This window comes from Schistocerca americana, chromosome X (assembly GCF_021461395.2).
Source record: "Schistocerca americana isolate TAMUIC-IGC-003095 chromosome X, iqSchAmer2.1, whole genome shotgun sequence".
Classification (NCBI taxonomy): Eukaryota; Metazoa; Arthropoda; class Insecta; order Orthoptera; family Acrididae; genus Schistocerca; species Schistocerca americana.
In genome coordinates, this window is record NC_060130.1 from 103,220,155 (window position 1) to 103,232,332 (window position 12,178).

The 12,178-nt window shown below is 41.7% G+C and overlaps 1 protein-coding gene across 1 annotated transcript in view; it reads right to left on the reverse strand.

The window, feature by feature from the left end:
- Positions 1-12,178, reverse strand: part of LOC124555556 (histidine ammonia-lyase-like) — a 244,837-nt gene that overhangs the window by 118,282 nt on the left and 114,377 nt on the right. The gene's annotated exons all lie outside the window — the stretch shown is intronic.

Consider the following 12,178-nt stretch of genomic DNA (forward strand, 5'->3'; position numbering starts at 1 on the left):
TGTTGCTAAATGATGGTATAGTGGTAATTCCCCTTATACCTTCTCTAAGCCAGTAAGTTACTTCTCTAGTGCTAACAATGCTGGACTTTGCTATCCATACACTACATTTCAGATGACTTCTTACAAACTGACCACTACCACTCACACATCCCAGATGCTGTTGGTTAACAATTGTAACAGCCTAACAGCCTTGTGACTATTACCCTTGTGTCCAAAAAATTCACTTGAGTCAGTGTAATACTTAGATTTTGGTTCACAGTAACAACAGCTATCTTCATATACTTCATTACCTCCATTGTCAGTTTCTGTAGCACACGCATTGTTTAACAGCTCCTGCTTCAAACTTGACATCTGTGTGGTATGCCATTCTATAACTGCCTTTTTTTAAACTTTTTGCCATTTCCTTCTTTCTCTTCTTGGTACCATTTAGGACCTGGATATCGTTGTCTCCCAGAGCCTTGAACACAGTTTTCAATATCCTTCTTCCAGCATATAAAAAACCCCTCTTGCACCCTTGCAACATACACTGTACTACATCTACTTCCTGTTGTATTTGCTCCTGTAACCATTCATAGGACATGTACAATATATTGTACTACCCCAAAACTTCTCTGAATAGACCCTTTATCTCCCAAATCTACATCTGCATATATACTCCGCTAGCCACTAGGCGGTGTGTGGCACAGGACCCAATTCGCACCAAAGTCATATTTCCCCCATCTGTTCTACTCGCGGATTGTGTGAGGGAAAAACAACTGTCTGAATGCCTCAGTACGAGCTCTTATTTCCCTTATCTTTGAACAATGATCATTACGTGATTTGAAAGATGGTGGTAATAATATATCGTCTACATCCTCAGTGAAGATTGGATTTTGGAATTTAGTGAGTAGCCCCTTCTGTTTAGCGTGTCGTCTATCTGCAAGTGTGTCCCACTTCAAACTTTCTATGAGATTTGTAATGCTCTCATGATGGCTAAATGCACCAGTCACAAATCTTGCTGCTCTTCTTTGGACCTTCTCAATCTCTTGAATCAGACCCAACTGGTAAGGGTCCCATACAGGCGAACAATACTCTAAGACTGGATGAACTAACGTATTGTAAGCTATTTCCTTTGTTGAAGGATTGCATCGCTTCAGGATTCTACCAATAAACTGCAATGTAGAGTTCGCCTTACCCGTTACTTGTGTAATCTGATCATTCCATTTGAGATAATTTCGAATAGTCACACCCAGATGATTGACTTATGTTACCGCTTCCAAAGACTGATCATCTATTTTGTACTCATACATTAATGGGGATTTTGCCTTGTTATACACAGTAGGCTACATTTACTAATATTGAGAGATAACTGCCAGTCATTACACCACACATTTATTTTCTGCAAAACCTCATTAATTTGTTCACAAATTTCATGTGATACTACTTTCCTGTAGACTACAGCATCATCAGCAAACAGTCTAAGGCCTATGACAGTACCATCAGTTCATGTAAATCGTAAAAAGCAGAGGACCTATCACACTGCCCTGGGGCACACCTGAAGTTACTCTTGTTTCTGTTGAAGTTACCCCGTTCAGGTTGACATAGTGCTCCCTGTCTGTTAGAAAACTTTATATCCAACCACATATGTCATTGGATAGACCATAAGCACGCACTTTTTGTAGCAAGCGACAGTGCGGAACTGAGTCAAATGCCTTTCAAAAATCAAGAAATATGGCATCAACCTGGGAGCCGATATCTAGAGCCTGTTGTATATCATGCACAAAGAGGGCCAGCTGTATCTCGCATGACCGCTGTTTTCTAAAATCATGCTGGTTTCTGCAGATGAGCTTCTCAGAGTCTAGAAAGGTCCTTATGTCTGAACACAAAATATGTTCCATGATTCTACAACAAATCAATGTCAGTGAAATTGGCCTGTAATTATGTGCATCTGATTTTCTACCCTTTTCATAGATTGCTATGGCCTGGGCCTTCTTCCAGTCCCGTGGAACTTTCTGCCATTGATAGATGATGGATAAGAATGGTGCTATATTTGTAGCATAGTCAACATATAATCTTATGGGAACTGAAAGGGGGAATGGTGCTGCAGTCCTCTACTGTAAATGAGTTTTTGAAAGCTAAGTTTAGAATTTTGGCCTTCTGTTTATCATCATCAGTTACATTACCCATACTGTCAGCAAGAGAAGGTATTGAATTATTTGTAGCGTTCATAGATTTTACGTACGACCAAACTTTTTTGGGGTTATTTTTAGAATATGCAGATAAAATATTGCTTTCAAATTCGTTAAAAGAGTCTATCATTGTCCTTCTGACAGCTGCTTTCATTTTGCACTGTTTGTTGTAACCTTGAAAACACATCCCTAAACCTTCTCACCTCATTACTCATCTCCCACCCGTTAAAAGTTAGTCTTGTGAGAACCATATCCTCTTGCCTGGTAAAAAGCACTCTACCTTCCAACCACTGAAAATGCAGGCTCCTACTTCACCCTCGGTGAACTGGTGAAGTGCTGCCACAACTAGAATTCCCTTCATCCTTTCCTCTGGCGCACAGAAACCTGGGAACAGTAAGCTGCAACTACTCTCCCTCTCCCCTTAAAAAAGATCTATTGTCACCCTACATAATTCTCTCAAGTACATTGACAATAAACAGTTGACATAAAACTACAATAATTGCAGCCCACGTAAGACTTATTCTCCACACTGCTTTTGCAACAAAAAGTCACCTTCCAATAACCACACTATTTCACACCTTAACTAATGTTACAATTCAACCTAACCCCCAACTACATTACAACATAACACAAAATGTACAAAATAATATCCTTATTTCCTTGACATTCATTCATACACTACTTCCTGCACGGGTTGCTCAATATCTTTGTGCTTGCACCATTTCTTACTTCCTTTCACATTCTCCTTGGTGGTGGCAGTGAATCTGAATCACCCTGAAAAGGATGGAAGTGTCCAATGTAAACTATTGTTCTCCTAGGTGGCAACAGAAGCTTTACCCTGAGTGATGATGGTGTCTCTATTACTTGGTATTGTCCCTGGTACTTTGTAACAATTTTTTTCATATTGTCCTTTGGGATATGTGACCTTGATAACATTGCCCATTGCCCAACCCCATATTGCAGTAATTTTCCAGTGTGTTTTCCAACTAACTTCTGGAATTCCAGGGCCTTGGTGTTTGCCCTCTGCTGTTCCTACTAACTTTTGGCATTCCAGAGCCTTCATGTTTGCCTTCTGCACATGCCTTCATACTATCTTTAGTGTCTTGGTAAAATTTTGAAATGACTCCCTGTCCTTATTGATTTTTAGTCTGACCATATCAAATAGCAAAGCCATATCCACATGCTTAGCCGGGTGGTAATGTGCTCGCCTTCCATGCAAGTGGGCCTGAGTTCAGTTCCCAGCTGGGTTGGAGATTTTCTCGACTCAGGGACTGGGTGTCGTGTTGTCCTCGTCATCATTTCATCCTCATCACCAGAGTGCAAGTCACCCAGTGTGGAGTCGAATGCAATAAGACTTGCAACTGGCAGCCGAACTTCCCCTAGTAGGGGCTCCCAGGTAACAATGCCATATGCTCATTTCCATTTCAACAAAGCCATCTTTCTCACACACACCACCTCATAAAGGAATAGCCCAGTACTAGTGTGGACCTTTGAGCCATATGCTGCTAAGACAAGTGACAAGTCCGTATCTGATTCATTATGGTGGGAATATACATGGTAACTCTACATCCTACCAAGAGTATGACACACATGCTCTGTTCTAGCATTAGTCTATGGTGCAATGGACTGGTTCATAATTTCTGAACCCATAGCAAATGATAGAATTTCAGATATATCATTCTTCAGCCCCCAGCTGTTGACCTTTGCTTATGCCACTGTAGTTGCTTGATGATTCAGAATGATGATCATTTCCACATACCATGAGAAGTGCTCAATAATAATTAAAACAAAATGGTTTCCTGCTAGAGTCCTGTTAAATGGTCCTAGGATATCCATTCCTATCATTTCAAAAGGTTTAGTTGCCACTGGTGGCATTTGCAACGATACTTGCTTGTGGTTCATGTTCGCTTGTTATGCACACTGAACAGAATTTTTCACATATTGGTCCACATGTTCCTTCCTTGTTTTTGACAAGTACCACACTCCTACCTTCAAGTTCATTTTCCTATGATCTCCATGGTCAGCATCATGTGATCATGTGTTTCCTTTAATACTTCTTCCTTGAGCTTTGCCAGTACTACCACATGTGGCCCCAACCTAGTTAACTTTCATCACATGCTGTCACACATGTTGAACTGTGGCTGTGTCATGTACAGCATACAGTTGGTATCAACAGCTTGCACTGTCTGCCATTTTGCAAGTACGTAACCCAGGGCTTGCACTACTGTTACCTTTGTGCCTAGCTTATGTACAACTTTGAAATCAAATTTGGTCAGTATCATCACCAACCTTGCGAGCCCACTAGAAAGTTCTTTTACCCCAAATAACCAATTTAGAGCTGCATGACCAGTTACAACCTTGAATTTCTTTCTATGCAAATAACATAAAAAATAGGTAATTCCATATATGAAGCTGTGCAGGTTTTTTTTCCGTTGTGAAATGGTTCCTTTCCACCTTATTCAGTTTTTGTGAAGTGCGAGCTACAGGATACTCTTAACCACATACCACCTGTATTAAAACACTCAAATGCCTGGTTGAAAATGTCATATGACAGCATAAACTTCTTCTGATAGTCTTGGAAAATCAACACTGGGATTGATGTCAAGGCTTTTTTTTAACCTCTTGGCACTCGTTTGTTCACTCGAATTTCACACCTTTTTTCAGCAGTTGTGTAAGCAGGCATGCAACATCTATGAATTCCTGTACAGATTCCATACAGTAGTTGGCCAGCTCCAAAAATGTTGTAGCTCATTACTTGTCTTGGGAACTGGAAAACCCATATTGCTTGTACCAACATCGGAGTCCATCCTTATCCCTTCTTTACTAATTATATGCTCCCAAATAAACAACTTAATCCAAGGAAAAAAGACACTTCTCACACTCAGTGTAAGATGTGCACTTGAAAACCCCTCTTAACCATTGTATAGCTCATATATCCCTCAATAACACAGTTCTGTCACCAAAGTACAACGTGCATTGCCAAGATTTCAACATCTTTAGTACCCAATCCAACAATTGCTGAAATGTTTCTGGTGCACTGTATAATCCAGATGGCACTCTCCAGTATTGATAATGACCCCAGGGGACCAAGAATGCTGTCTTTTATCAGTCCTCTGGAACCTCCTCCAACTCTATGTCTATGGTCCTCCAGTCTATGGTAGAGAAGTTCCAAGTAATTGATGGTCCCCATGATATTTGGTATTAGGTACATGTCTGTTACCATTTTACTATTAAGGTGTTGGTAATCACAGCAGATTCTATATTTTTGGAACCACCTACTGACTTCTTAGGCACAACTGTGATGGCAGCTCCTCATGGACTGATGCTCTCCTCTTTTATTCCATCCGTTAGCTGTCGGTTTATAAAATCCTCCATAACTGGCTGTAAATGTTGAGTTACACAATATGATTTCTAATATACTGGTGCTTCCTTCCGTGTTGGAATTTGATGCTGCACTATGGATGTCAGCAGAAATGGACCCTGAGATTAAAATAAATCCTTGAACTCTAATAGCAATTTTTCCATCACCATCCTTCCTGTTCCTTTCAGATGCTCTATCTTCTTACATACTGTAGTTTTAGCAGTGGCCTGCACCTGACCATTTTTCATATTTGACTTGTTCCAATCATCCTCCTTTAGGATGTCTAAATTTGCAATTAAAAGACCCTTTATTAGCTTTACCTCATTGATGCCAAAATTTTCCCATTTTATTGGTACCACTTGCCTGCCATCTCTCTCTTGTATGCATACAATGCTTCTTCTCACAAAACAATGTGACCTGTCCAGTACATCATTCTCCTCCAGTGGCTCTATTATACACAACATATCAACAGGCAACTCTGGTTCTACATTCATACAAAGCAATTTTATGGTGCCTTCCAGCACAATATCATTTAACTCAAGTCTTAATGTTTTTGTTCATAGTTCAACTGGTTTTTTGAGATGGTCTGTAGTTATTTTACTTTATTCTCTGGAAACATAGCAGGGGCCTCAGTTTTCCCCTTAAGACAAATGGAACTTGTGATAATGCATCACTGGTGACAGTGTCCCCCAACTGGAATGTTGTCCCTTGAGGTTCCACCGTGTGTTACCAAAGGTCAATTTTGGTATGATGTTCTAACAGAGAGTCTTACCCCAGAAATGTACTACAATCTTCAGTTATACAAGGCACTACTTCCATACCTTGCTTAAACTGAACTGGCTCAACCTGAAAACTTAATACTGCTAAACGTAATGACTTCACATCGCTGTCTCCCACCCCATCGAATCTGCAGTTCAGTAGGCTCAATTGTTTCTGATCTAAAAGGTTCCAAATTGCCACTGACACATGTATCTCTATCTACAACAAAAATTTATGTTTTCTGCCTCTGACAGTTTCCACTATCCACATTCCACCTCTGCACATGCACCAGTAGCATCAAAATTAAATGGAAAAGCCACTAAGTGATTTGGGTTTCCCTTTTCTGTTTATTGCCTGTCTACTGCTGCAGTGGCACACCAATGGCTCCAAGTGGGTTTGAATTGATGAAATGCAACTGTATTCCACACCTGGTCCAGGAAGCCCATTTGGAATGAACTGAGTTTTCAGGACTTGTAAGCTGGCCTAAATACAGCCTGGGATCATGGTACAGCAGGTCCTAGTTGCAGTCACATGCCCCATTTAAGGAAAGAGGTCTATGGGGGCCAGTGACCTCTGACAGCACTTGGTTTGCTGTCTGGTGGCCATGCTGGAAGTGGCTGATGTTGTATGTCACCTGCAAGGAAGATGCCTGCCCACATAGCCTGGCTGTAATGTGTGTTGCTGGCAGATTAGGTATAGGCCCACAATACAGCAATTTCTTTTGGGAAAAAAGGTTCTGCACACAAATCAGCATGTGTTTAGAAAGCATCACTCATGTGAAACACAGCTTGCCCCATTTTCTTGCACAGTATCCTGCAAAACATGGATAACGGGCAACAGGCAGATACCATAGTCCTAGATTTCCGGAAAGCATTTGACACGGTGCCCCACTGCAGACTTAATAAAGGTTTGAGCATATGGAATAGATTTTCAGATATGTGACAGATATTTGACGGATAGGATGAACTGCAATGTGCAACTGTTTGCTTACAACACTGTAGTGTACTGGAAAGTGTTGCCACTGAGTGACTGTAGGTGGATACAGGATGACTGTGACAGAATTTCTAGTTTATGTGATGATTAGCAGCTTGTATAAATGTAGCAAAATGTAGGTTTGTGCAGCTGAGTGGGAAGAATATTCCTATAGTGTCTGAATACAATGTTAGAGATGTGCTGCTTGATACAGTCATATCACTTAAATATCTAGGCATATTGTTGCAAAAAGATATGTGATGGAATGTGCACATAAGGTTGGGAGTAAAGAAAGGGAATGGTTAACTTTGGTTTATTTGGATATTTCTGGAAAAATGTAGTTCATCTATAAAAGGGACCATGTATAGAACTCTTGTGTGATCTTGAGTATTTCTTGAGCTTTTGGAATCCCCACTATGTCAAATTAAAGGAAGATGTCGAAGCAATACACAGGTGTGCTGCTAGATTTGGTACCAGGAAGTTCAGTCAACACATGAGTATTACAGAGATGCTTTATGAACTCAAATGGGAATGCCTGGATGGAAGACAACATTCTTTTCACAAAACAGTGTTGAAAAAATTTAGAGAAGCAATATTTGTGGCTGACTGCAGACTGATTCTACTGCCACCAATGTATATTTTGCATAAGGACCATACAGACAAGATAAGAGAAATTAGGGCTCATACGGAGGCATGTAGATAGTTATTATTTCCTTATTTCATTTATGAGTGGAACAGGAAACGAAATGAGTACTGAATGTAACTCAGCAGCAGATTTTGATTCTACAGATGTAAAATAATGCACCCATCTGAACGTTTTTTTTTATTCATAAGTCTTGTTCTTTCTTTCCATGCTCTCCTTGAATCTACATCCACACACTTTCACATATACGGTGTCCACTTACATTAATGTGACCTATGTTCGATGTCAAAGTGAAATAACAACCCTCAGGCATAAGGTGGCAGCACTAGCAGTGGTGGCAATATAAAGCATGTCAGGGAGATGTGGAAAACAGTGCGGTAGTTGCTGTAACACAGAAAACGAGTGATTTATGTGGCGTCCAAAAGGGCATGATCATTGGCTTTCAGAAAAGGGATGAATCATTTCTGAAATGGCTTAAGTCTGTAAACTGTTTGCATGCCACCATTGTCAAAGTATACCATGCGTGGCAAAATGGCACTATCTAAACCCAGCATCAAGGCATATGTAGTATGCCATGGGCCATAGGTGCTAGGGTTGATTGACAGCTGTGGAGATGCACACAGGTGAATAGATGTGCAACAGTTGTGCAACTGACTGTCCAGATAAACCAAGGGGCTACCAACAGTATCACCTCAATGACTATTCGCCCAGTGCTGCTGTGTATGCGTCTCTGCAGCAGGCACATGATTCACTGACTGCTCTTCATTAGCAATGAAGGCTGGAATTTGCATGCACTGTAATTGGATGTCCACTGAATGGCGAAAGGTGGCCTTTTCAGATGAATTACATTTTATGCTCCATCAGACAGATGGTAATTGGATCATCACTGGAAGGGTCCAGGCTGGAGGAGAGAGCATTACGACCCATGGAATGTTTTTGATGCATTCCCTGGGTGATCTCATCATTCTGGAGGGCACAATGGATAAACACATGTATGACTCTATCCCTGGAGACCATGTTCACCCCTACACGCATTGCTCCACATCCTTGTCAGTACCTTCCAGACCTCACTATCTCTCTTTCTGCATCTCTTTCTGTGGTCTGGAGTGTAAAAGGTGGTAATTCAGGCTGTTGACAGGTGGTTACATTAAGGTGACTGGACAGTGTACATAGGTGGTGCAAACCTTTTTTAAAGTAGGTTATGTCTACTGAGGCATGCAGTGCAGTCAACAGCAAGGACAGCAGAGAGGAATACAATAAACTGTGGTCTTATTTGAGTAACTATCCTAGAATTTACTGAAAATCATTCAAATGGAAAACAGGAAACCAAACTCATGTTGGCTGGACTAATATTTAGGTCTTAGTCTCCCCAAATACAAGTCTATTCTCTTAATCACTATGCAGCCCTGTACATAATATGCCTCGAATTGAGATACACTCATGCTCATAAATTAAGGATAATGTTGGTACATGGTGAAACAATGGTCTGGTGGGTGGTTTGTGGGTTTAAATCACCTCAGGGTATGACCATGCGGTGCATTTGACCTGTGGTTGTCGCACGGTGGCACTGGCAGCAGTCCACATACGCGGAAGTGTGTTGGTGCATGTGAGAGTACGGTGCAGCGAGTAAGTGTGCAGACATTTTCAGACGTGACTGTGTGTTGAACATGGCTTAGAGAACACATATTGATGACGTTATGAAGGGTAGAATACTAGGGCGACTGGAGGCTCGTCAAACACAGCAGGTCATAGCATGGGCTCTCTGTGTGCCACAAAGTGTGATCTCTAGATTATGGCAACAATTCCAGCAGACAGGAAATGTGTTCAAGCGCTACAGTACTGGATGTCCACAGTGTACAACACCACAAGAAGATCGATATCTCACCATCAGTGACCTCAGACGGCCATGGAGTACTGCAGGTAGCCTTGCTCGGGACATTACCACAGCCACTGGAACAGTTGTCTCCAGACGCACAGTCTACAGATGACTGAACAGACATGGTTTATTTACCTGGAGACCTGCAAGGTGCATTCCACTGACCCCTGGTTACAGGAGAGCCCATAAAGCCTGGTGTCAAGAACACAGTACATGGTCATTGGAACAGTGGTCCCAGGTTATGTTCACGGACGAGTCCAGGTATAGTCTGAGCAGTGATTCTCACCGGGGTTTCATCTGGCGTGAACCAGGAACCAGATACAAACCCCTTAATGTCCTTGAAAGGAACCTGTATGGAGGTCATGGTTTGATGGTATGGGGTGTGATAATGATTGGTGCTCGTACACCCCTGCATGTCTTTGACAGAGGAACTGAAACAGGTCAGGCGTATCGGGACGTCATTTTGCACCAGTATGTCTGCCTTTTCAGGGGTGCAGTGGGTCCCACCTTCCTCCTGATGGATGATAATGCACAGCCCCTCAAAGCTGCCATCATGGAGGAGTACCTTGAAACAGAAGATATCAGGTGAATGGAGTGGCCTGCCTGTTCTCCAAACCTAAACCCCATCGAGCACATCTGGGATGCTCTCGGTTGACATATCACTGCACATCTTCAAACCCCTAAGACACTTCAGGAGCTCTGACAGGCACTGCTGCAAGAATGGGAGGCTATACCCCAGCAGCTGCTCAACCACCTGATCCAGAGTGTGTCAACTTGTTGTGCGGCCTTTGTACATGTGCATGGTGATCATATCCCATATTTATGTTGGGGTCATGCGCAGGAAACAGTGGCGTTTTGTAGCAAATGTGTTTCAGGATGGTTTTCTCAACTTATCACCAATACCGTGGACTTTAAGATCTGCATCGTGTGTGTTCCCTATGTGCCTATGCTATTAGAGCCAGTTTTGTGTAATGCCACATTGTGTGGCACCACATTCTACAATTATCCTTAATTTATGAGCATGAGTGTAGTTGACGTCACAAGTAGAGAACCTGTCACATACCTTTAAATTATTGTAATGTGTAGGCACCTTATGCAGAATTCACGATATGTTTCTTTCCCTTTTTTATTTTGAATAACCTCATTGTCCACAGGCTATTGAACACTAACTTCTTTCCTTGTCAGTTTGCTCAATGAAATATGTTTGAACACTGCTATACCAGTCTCAGTGCACTGATTTCCAGGCAAATTAGTTAAGTTCATGGAGTGGTGGGATACCAACCTGACTGTCATCTGCCATATGGCTCGACAACCAGGAATGATGCTTGAGGATGCCATTTCTTTGTGTGTGTGTGTGTGTGTGTGTGTGTGTGTGTGTGTTTGGAGCTTACAGGTACCCAATGCCGAGGTTATAAGCACCCTTAAACATATTAAAAGAAACAAATGTGGATAAAATGACTAAAATTGTTGTCATGCAGTGAGGAGAAAACCTATAAAATGACACTCATTCACTCACTCCCACCTCACTCCTCTCACAGGCCTTAACATAATGGAGATGGCTGAAAGGTGCTAGATATTGGATTAAAACAGAAGTGAAACCACAGAAGAGGTAAAAGAAAGGCACAGGGTAAGGTGCCATTTCTTTGCATAGCAGGACCCCTTTGGTTGTCATCTGTGGCACCCTTAAAGCACAGAAGTACAGCAACAATATTCTATGCCCCGTTTTGTTGTTCTTCAAGGCAAGCCATCCTGGGCCTACATTTCAGCAAGATAATACTCACCTGCATGCGGTGATAATTTTTACTGCTTATCTTCATCCTTGCCAAACCCTTCCTTGGCTAGCAAGGTCTCTGGCTTGAAAAAGTTTGAAACATTATGGGCAGGGTCAACGAGCTTGGGATTTTGACGATCTAGTGCGCCAATTGGACAGCATTTGGCACAATATTCCTCAGGAGGACATCCTATAACTCTGTCAACCTATGCCAGGCCGAAATAACTGTTTGTATGAACGCCATAGGTAGACCAACTTGCTAAATTTGTGAAGCCCTTTCTCTTGAAGAAATCATCCAGTTTTTCTGAAATTTTAATCACTTGTTTGACTGTACAGGTACACCACATCGACTGATTTCCGTCCCATTTGGGTTATTCTTTGGTGCTGCGTCGTTTCTTTCATCTTCTAGTGTATTTGTTCGAGTACGCACAAAACTGTACTTCGTTTCGGTTTTTAGATTGGATAACATTTATTTCTTGGTTCCACCAAAAGTTCAAAGCAAACTATCTATTGCCTTGGAGCCCACGTCGACTGACAACAATAACACAAAATAAGAGAGTGAATAATATAGGTTTTGGCTTGATGTTTGATTTAAACGACAAGACTGAAAAGAGGATGTTACAAAATG